Raw genomic sequence first — 7,739 nt, forward strand, 5'->3', positions numbered from 1 at the left:
ATATATATATATATATATATATATAATAAGCTTAGTTAAAATAATAAAATTTTCCAAGGAATTCATCTATAGGGCACCCCAATCGATTTGAGAAAATTTTTTTTAAAAGTTGCTTGAAGTATACATTGTGGAACATGATTTTTGAGCTAAAAACACATAAGCATGTGAGTTTTGAGCCTAATTGTGTGGTTACATCATATAACCACTATTTTCATTCTTGTGTGTATTATTCCCTTTCTATGATTGTAATCTTTGATTTGTTTGATTCTTTATGTCCATTATTTTGTGTATGAATGCACTTATATGATTGAGGTCATCGTTTCAAATAGCTCACTTACCCAAATAGCCTACCCTTTTATCTTCCATTGTTAGCCAACTTTGAGCATATGCTAAACCCATTTGTTCTTAATTGTAGCACAGTACTAGCCTTAAAGCAAAAAATAATAAATGTCCTTAATTTGGATCTTTGATTAGCTTAGGCTAGTGAGAGTATTTATCATTCGAGTTTGAGAAATTTGGTAACATTGGGTGAGATAAAAGTGTACTTTTGGTATTTTTGTTGAAAATTTTAGGAATTGGGTACATACTCATGCATTAAATATTTAAACCATACGCATTGGTACCTTTGTACATAATTCATCAAAAAGAGAAAAACAAAAGAAAAAAATGTAAAAAAAAGAAAAAATAAATAAATATATAAAAAGAAAAAAATATAGAAAGAGAAAAAAAGAAAAAGAAAAGCAATAAGAAGGGGACAAAATTTCCCAAAGTAAAGTAATAATAATCAATGCATATGGGTTGTAATAAAAAAGATAATGCATGAGTGTGTGAAAAAGTGAAGAATGGGTAGTTAGGTTTGCTTTGAAATTGTATAGGTTGTAGGTTAAGTGAGAGCTTAAGTTAGTCAAAGATTCAAATTTTAAGCTCACTTAACCATATATATCCTACCTTGACCCTAACCCCATTACAACCTAAAGATAAGTCCTCATGATAAATGTATGCATGCATTGAATAATTGTTGATTGTTAGATAAAAAATAAATCTTAGAAAGCATGATTAGAGGAGAATGAGTGAGTCGACCCTATACACTTGAGTGACTAGAGCGGATACACATCCGGTGAGGGTTCGATTGCTCAATTACATGTTTTCACCTAAGATCATCTCTCATCTTGCAAGTTTGTAAACTATTTTCAATAACTCAATTCAATTGTGGAGTTGATTTGGTTACTATTGCCTTAGCCCGTATGTTCATATATGCTTTCTTGGAAGTTGATTTATTTTGACCAAGTAGTTGTATTCATTTAGATAGATTGCTTGCAGGTAGATTGCATATAGATAGTTTGCATTGAATAAATGTTGATACCCTTTGTTTCTTTCTTGAGTTTAGAATGAGGACATGCTTAGTTTAAGTGTGGGGAGGTTTGATAAACCCCAATTTTGTGATTTATCTTGTGCTTAATTTAGGGAATTTTATCAACTTATCTCATATTTATTCAATGAAATAGCATGGTTTTGTAATTCTCCCTAAATTTGTGCTTAAGAGTGAAACCATGCTTTTTAGACCTTAAATTTTCCAATTTTAATTCACCTTTAATTTCACTCGATGCTTTGATATGTTTGTTAGTGAATTCAGGATTGAAAAGGCAAGTGTTGGATGGAAGAAGTAAAGAGAAAAGTATGTAAAGTGGAGAATTCATGAAGAAATGAGCATTTGGAGTATTCAGAGCGACGCACACGCGTGACAGACGCGCACGCGTGAAGAGGTGCATCGTCAAAGGCGACGCGTACGCGTGACAAGAAAAAGCCAAACTACGCGTACGCGTGACTCATGCATACGCGTCACAAGCAGCACGTGACCTCATTAAAGTGAATACGCTGGGGGCAATTTCTGAGCTGCCCAGGCCCAAATCCAACTCATTTCTGAGGCTATTTGATGTATAATTCAAGAGGGGTCAAAGGGGGAGCAATTAGATTAGGTTAGCATCATGTTGTAGGTAGTTTTCTAGAGAGAGAAGATCCCTTTTCTCTCTAGAATTAGGATAGATTAGGTTAATTCCTCTTAGAATTGGGTTTGATTTCTTGTTTTCATCTTGTTCCCTTTACAATTTATTGTTCTATTGTCTTGATTTTCCTATTTCTCCTTGTTAATTTCTCATTTTGGTTACTTTTATGTTCATGCACTCTTGTTAATTTTCATTTTCTTTAATTCAATTTTGAGGTATTTCATGTTTAATATGCTTTCCTTAGTTGTTATTGTTGATTCCTTGCATTGGGTAGTTGTAGATTTTATTTTTCTTGTAATTTTATCATGTTTTCCTTTTATGCCTTCCAAGTGTTTGACAAAATGTTTGGTTGGATGTTAGAGTGGCTTTTTGAGCATTCTTGGCTTGGAAAGAGAAATTAGGTAATCTTGAGTCATTAATACCCAACTCATGTTGGTGATCTAGAGTTGTTAGTTAATATTGTTTCCATTGACTCTAATATCTTGCTAATTCAATTAGTAAGTTGATTAGGACTTTTGGATTGAGATTAACTAGTCCTATCTGACTTTCTCTCAAGTGAAGATAATATTATACCTTCTTGCTATGTTGGAGATGACTTAGTAGAATTAGCTCTGGATAATTATTGTAATATGATTAGTGACTAGGATAGAAAGCCTAGATTCTCAATCCTTGCCATGAATCTCTCTCTTTATTAGTTGTTATCTTTAATTGTTTGCTTTATTTTCTTGTCAATTAAAGTCTTGTCCCCTTATCAACCAACCCACCCCTTGGATACCATAACCAATAGCACGCATACCTCACTGCAATTCCTTTGAGAGATGACTTGGGATTAATACTCTCGGTTATTTTTATTGGGTTGGACTTGTGACAACCAAAAATTAAACTTTGATTGAGCATTACTTATCAATTTAGAACTATACTTGCAACGAAGTTATTTCCTCTTTTACCGAGAAGAAATTCTAAACCGACGGATTTGCTCTTTCACCAGCCATAAGGGGTATTTTACTTCTCTTATGAACCCGGGTTCTAACAAAGCTTGGACCTGCTCCTCAATGACTTGTGCTCTTTCAAAGGCGAGCTTTCTTCATTTTTGTTGTAGAGGTCGTGAGCTCGGGTGAACGGCAAGCTTGTGACTCATGAGATCGGGATGTATTCTGGGCATATCGAAGACCTTCCATGCGAAGAGATCGGAGTTTTCTTGTAGGATCTTGACAAGATTTGCTATCAATTCTTTGTCTAAGTTAGCTCCTATGTTTGTCATCTTTCTGACCTAGTATCCGATTTGAATCTCCTCAAGTTTTCCATCGGGTTGTGGCCTCAGTTTTTCTTGTGTTCGAATACCACCAAGTTAATGGTGTTGACTTCTCTCCCTTTGTGCATCCACATAGGTTCAGGCTCTCATTGTAACATCTTCTCACCAATTCACGGTGTCTATTCCCTCCGAACTCAGGAATTTTATACAAAGATGAGGGGTAGAGACGGCTGCAGCAAGCCAGTTTAACGTTGTCTGACCTATCAAAGCTTTGTAGGCTGATGCTACGTCAACTACAATGTAGTCTATACTCAAAGTTCTGGACTTCATACCTTTACCAAAAGTGGTGTGTAACAGAATGAGGACAAGAGGTCGGATGGGCGTGTCTCCCAATCCAAAAAGAGTGTCAAAGTATGCCCTAAATTTCTCTTCTTCCAACCCTAACTTGTCGAAAGTAGGTTTAATTAAGATGTCAGCCGAACTTCCTTGGTCCAGCAAAGTCCTATGGAGATTTACATTAGCAAGTATCATTGTGATCACGACGGGATCATTGTGCCCCAGTGTTATCCTTTGCACATCTTCTTTCGTGAAGGAAATAGTGGCAAGTCGGGGGATTCAGCCTCCTCCCCGACTTGATAGACTTCTTTTAAATGCCTTTTGCGAGAGGACTTAGTTATTCAGCCTCCAGCAAATCTTCCAGCTATCATGTGGATGTGTCTATTAGGAGTTCGTGGTGGTCGATCTCGTTGACTCCTGTCTTCCTCATCTCCTTTTCTTTTTTTTTTTATCATCCGATCTTTCTGCCAAGTATCTTTCTAACTGACCTTCCCTGGCCATTTTTTCTATCACATTTTTCAAGTCGTATAATTCATTGGTAGAATGTCCATATATCTTGTGATAGCAGTATTCTGTCTAACTTCTACATTTCTTGTTTTTGATGGGCCGAGGAGGTGAAAGTTTCTCGATATGACAGATCTCTTTATAGATGTCAACAAGGAAGACTCGCAGGGGGTGTAGTTATGATATCTTCGAGGCTTGTCTGAGTTGTACTCATCCTTTTTCTTCGCTTCTTTATCTTGAGCCTAGTAAGGAAGATTTTGTTTTGGAGCAGGTTCTCTTAGTCGGACATTCTCTTCCATGTTGATGTACTTTTTTGCTTGCTCTTGTACCTCGTACAGAGAGGTCGGGTGTCTCTTTGATATGGACTGGGAGAATGGTCCTTCTTTGAGGCCATTAACTAGCCCCATTATCATTGCTTCTGTAGGTAAAGTTTAGATCTCTAAGCAGGCTTTGTTGAATATTTTCATGTAAGCTCGGAGAGTTTCTCCAATCTCCTGCTTGACTCCTAGGAGGCTTGAAGCGTGTTAGACTTTGTCTTTCTGGATGAAGAATCGGGTGAGAAACTTTCTTGCAAGATCGTCAAAGCAGGTTACGAACCTGGGCGATAGACTGTCGAACCACTTCATCGCCGCCTTGGTTAACGTTGTCGGGAAAGCTTTGCAACGAGTTGCATCTGACGCGTCAGCCAAGTACATCCGACTTTTAAAGTTGCTTAGATAGTGTCTTGGATCGGTCGTTCTATCATAGAGGTCCATGTTAGGGCTCTTAAAGTTTCTGGAGACTCTAGCCCGCATGATCTCTTCAATGAATGGATCTTCCCTCCGAAAGGGATTTCTTCCTGATATGTATTATTGCTCTGACCTCGAAGGTTGGCTTCTATTTCAAAAGATTTTCTTCTAGTTCTTTTTGTTGTCATACTTCCTTTCTGAGGTCTCTTTCAACTTCTCTTTATCACTCTATCTCCTTCTTGAGTTGTTCTAGTCAGCTATGGTGCCCATGCACAAGTCCCATGAGTTCTGTTGGATGTCGGTTCACCACATCCTCTGGTGGGTGTATCTTTGAAATGATTCTTCTGGGTTGAGGGTTTCGTGAAGTTCCCTCCCCATTAGAACCTTCCGCTCTATCTTGTCGCGGGTATTACTATTGCATGATCGTCGTTGTGACATTTAGGCTCGGATTCAGATGCCGTATGTCCTCTTCGGGTTGATTATCTGCCATAGTTGGGTGTATACTTTCAGATCCCCGGCAATGGCGCCAATGTTCCGAGGGTTACCTGAAATTGGGTGGCTTTTGGGCCTAGACGTAAGGTCCAAACTCCTTTTGAGGCAGCGTCCAACTTCTGCTAGCATCGAGGTGTCGCCATCCAAATTCCTCGTGAGGAGGTGGGGGTGGTACCTGCAAAGGACTCCGATGCTTAAGTTAGTAGGGGTTTAAACAGGTTTTTTGTAGATTGGTTCTGAAAAATACCTGAGAGTGTTCGAATACTTATAATGGTAACTGTAGATTCTGTAACCACCCCTTTGAGTAGTTCCACCTTTGATGGTGGATAATCGTTCCCTTTGTTGGGGAGGTTGTTGGGATCTCCCTTCAAGATGAAGGGGAGAGATCGTCGGAGTTTGTTTTATTGATTCAAGTAGATATGGCCAAGGTTGGCATTGTCGAGCCCGACTTGCATAACGTCGGGTAGGTGCTGATAATTGACAGAGGAAAAATGTCGGTAAAGATTTTCACAAAAATTATCGTGTTGCAAGTATAATTCTAAACCGACAACTAAACCTCAGTCAATGTTTAAATTGTTTGTCACTTAAGTAAACTCAATAAAATTAACCGAAGTATTTAAATCTCGGGTCGTTTCTCAAGGAATTGCAGGGAAGTGTACTTATAATTGGTTATGGAAAAGTATTTTTGGGGTTTTTGTGATAAGAGACAAGTAATGTAAATAACAAGGAAATAAAATAACAACTAAGAAAAGTCCTAGCAAGGATTGAGAATTGGAATTTCTATCCTCATTATCATCATCAATTGTGATGGTAATTGCCTTTTGCTTTCATTTAGTTAACCTCTAACAATGAAGGAAAGTCAAGTGAGCAAAATCAACTTAAGTTCACAAGTCCTAATCAAAGACTAGATTTCGTGAAGCCTAAGCTAACCAGCAAGTCTCAATTACCATTCAACAAAAGACTTTTGATAACTCAAGAGTCTCTAATTGATCAATCCAAATTAAGAACATAAAAAATCTAATTTAAAATCCAACCAAGCATTTTATCAAACACTTGGAAGGTATAAAATAAGAACATAGGAAAGTAATAAGAGAATGTAAACTCTAAAACTAACCAAAGCAAAGAAATAATAATAACAAAGCTATTGAACAATAGGAAACATGAAACATAAATTGCATTAATAAAAATTGAGAGTAACACATGAACTCATAAACTAAATTAGCAAAATAAAGGAATCATCAATAAGAGAAATAGATAACTAAAGTGCTAGAACAAATAAGAGTAGAAGAAAACTAAATTAAAGCAAGGTAGAATTCTGAAATTGAGAAGAAATAAACCTAAAAACCCTAAAACCTAGAGAGAGGAGAGAGCCTCTCTCTCTCTAGAAAACTACATCTAAAACCTAACTAATGTGAATGAATGTGAATGATTGATTGACCCCTTCCAACTCCACTCTGCGGCCTCTAATTAGTATTTTCGGGCCTGAAACTTGGTCCAAAGCAGCCCAGAAATCGCCCCCAGCGTTTTCTGTAAATTGCAGCACGTGACGCTCATCACGCGTACGCGTCAGCCACGCGTACGCGTCGATGGAATTTTCACCTGGCCACGCGTAGGCATCAGCCACGCGTGTGCGTCGTGTGTTTGCTGCTCCAGTCACGCGTGCGCGTCATCCACGCGTACGCGTCGCTGCCAGCTTCTCAAAACTTCAATTTCTTGTGTTTCTTCCACTTTTGCATGCTTCTTTTCCATCCTCTAAGCCATTCCTGCCCTATAAAACCTGAAAACACTTAACACACGTATCACGGCATCGAATGGTAATAAGAGAGGATTAAAAATTAGCAAATTTAAGGCCAAAGAAGTATGTTTTCAATCATAGCACAATATTAGGAAGGAAGATGTAAAACATGCGAATTATATGCATAAGTGTGAGAATAATGGATAAAGTCCGCTCAATTCAATACAAAATAAACTGTAAAATAGCGGTTTATCAATGATACCCTAGTATGTAGATTAGGCTTTGTTCACTTTGGGTTTGGCTGTATTTTGGGCTATGGTATGAACAAAAATAACAAAGAATAACATAGGTTAGTCATAAGGAGAGCATGTAGTTACAAGGAGGACCTAGGTTCAAACCACATCTTCATCAATTTTGGAATTTTCTCTCGAGCAGTTTGGTTGAACCGATTTTACATCAGTTTTGACTGATTTTCACCGGCTTTGACCGGTTCTTACTGGTTCTTGACTTTAAACGGTCCTGGAACTAGACCGGACCGGTTGGGATTCAGTTCGCCGGTTTTTTGATCGAATTGGCCAGTTCGGTCCGATTTTTACAACTATGGATGAAGAGATGATGACTCGTGTGACTCTACGAGTGCGAGGCTTCAATTCCTATTTTTTCTTTTAACCCCAAAACGACATTGTTTG

This window comes from Arachis ipaensis, chromosome B10 (genome assembly GCF_000816755.2).
Source record: "Arachis ipaensis cultivar K30076 chromosome B10, Araip1.1, whole genome shotgun sequence".
Classification (NCBI taxonomy): Eukaryota; Viridiplantae; Streptophyta; class Magnoliopsida; order Fabales; family Fabaceae; genus Arachis; species Arachis ipaensis.